This window comes from Octodon degus, unplaced genomic scaffold (genome assembly GCF_000260255.1).
Source record: "Octodon degus isolate 3935 unplaced genomic scaffold, OctDeg1.0 scaffold00309, whole genome shotgun sequence".
Lineage (NCBI taxonomy): Eukaryota > Metazoa > Chordata > Mammalia > Rodentia > Octodontidae > Octodon > Octodon degus.
Genome location: NW_004524885.1, coordinates 1,079,603 through 1,081,535, shown reverse-complemented (window position 1 = coordinate 1,081,535; position 1,933 = coordinate 1,079,603). Strand labels below are relative to the sequence as shown.

General features: G+C 40.2%; 1 pseudogene; it reads right to left on the bottom strand.

Moving 5' to 3' along the window:
* Positions 1-1,489, bottom strand: part of LOC101581416 — a 51,436-nt pseudogene extending 49,947 nt beyond the window's left edge.
* Between the last annotated feature and the right edge of the window lie 444 nt (positions 1,490-1,933).

Sequence of the window (1,933 nt, the reverse complement as noted above, 5' to 3'; positions counted from 1 at the left end):
CTCCTGCTTCTGCTTCTGCTTCTGCTTCTGCTTCTGCTTCTGCTTCCTAAATGCTTAGGGAGAACTTCAGCCTAAGAAAATCAATCACATTGCCCAAAAAAAGAGATCAAGATCAGGCCATAATCTGGAACAAATCCACCTCCAATCTTGGCTATGGTATAAATTTCTGGGATCTGACTTGGAACTACACAGAACAGTAGACACCAAAGGAATTTCACTACTTTTATTTTACTTTGCATAGTTAGTTTCCATCCTCATACTCAGCTGTATTAGTGCCTCCTCAAAATCTCTCTCTCTTTCTCTCCCTTCCTCCTTTTCTTTTTATATTCTATTTTACCCTGTTTTTTTTCTTTTCATGTTTGTTGCTATTTTTTGATGTATAGATACTTTTGTTTCTTGTTTTACTCTGTTTTGTTCTCATCTTTTCAGTTTATATCTCTGTTCTCTCCTTTTGTTTTACTCTACTCACCTCTTTATCTCTTTCATCAAGTACTTCACTTAATTTTATGAAACTTTCATGTGAGTATACACTGATTCTTCTTTTTCTGGTAGACTTCAATACTTCATTCTGCTCTCTCGTGTCTTATATCTACACAAAACTTAGGACTGATCATCCTTTGTACTCAAACCATACTCCTCCTATATTTAATTACATTTGTCTCTCTATCCTACCCATTATTCCTCTTAAAACAACTAAACAAAAGGGTAAAATCACTCTACTAAGAGGAAAATCATTGGAAACAACTTCCTGGTATAAGTTGGACTACATTAGATAATTGAAGAACTTGCTTCTATGGCTAAAGATATCAGAATAATAGTTGCCACAGATTTTCAGTAGCTCGGCCATGCTTGAATTTATTGTTCTTCTTAATTGTTTTACTTAAAGAAAGATATCATACCTGTTACAAACAGTTTTACTTCCTGGTATGACAACTATGATTATAATGGTACATAACCATCAGTATTGTCTCGTACAAAATGAATGGCCTCTGACTCAAAGCAATGACAACATCATATTCTTAATATATTGAAGGTAAGTTATTGGAATGGATATGAAGCCCAAGAATTATCTGTATTAAAGACATTCTGAGATACAGACAATTCCTAAGAAACTTTCATCACCAATGATAAAGCAAACAAGAAACCTAAAAGCATTGACACAGAAAACAAAATAAAATTAGAAAAAACAGAAAATAGAAAAGGACAAGAATGAGAAGCAAAATTCATCTTCAAATGTCCAGCCCAGCACTTCCCCTACACCGCCCACAGAATAGGAATTTCTGCTGCTTTCTGGGAACCCCCAGATCCAGTCCTAGACCAGGCCCAGTGAGTGTGTGGGAGAGCTTCCCACTACCCGGTGCTGGCGTGACCTACTGTTCACAGCCCAGGTGCAGCATGGGTGACACCCTCTTTCACACTCTTCGGATGTCCCCATTACTCTGTAGTACCCGCTCACATCCCACCCAAAGAGTAGGAATTTCTGTGGCATTACGGGTACCCACAGATAAAGTCCTACTCCAGGGCCAGTGAGTGTGTGGGAGAGCTGCCTCTCCCCCCTACTCCAACTTCTCCCCTCCAGACTCAGCTCAGGCCTGGCATACAGGCATGGGGTGAAACCATGCAGCTGCAATCCCTGCAGAGAGTGTAGGGGACAGAACCACCCAGCAATTCCAGCAGAAGAACAGCTTGCAAGAGGGGCAAGAAAGGTTCAACCCAAAGGGCAGCACCAGGAAAGAGCTGAACACAGCACTAGACCCAAGACAGGAACATATGGATAAATCCAAACTTTGAAGATCTGCACCTGAACTTCAGTAGTTGCTAAGGCTATAACTGCAACAAAGATCTACACCAAAGGTGAGAAAACAGTGCTACACAAAATGAAAATGGGAAGGAGCAAAATGCCACCTAGAACAGGTGCAGAAGACACTAACAC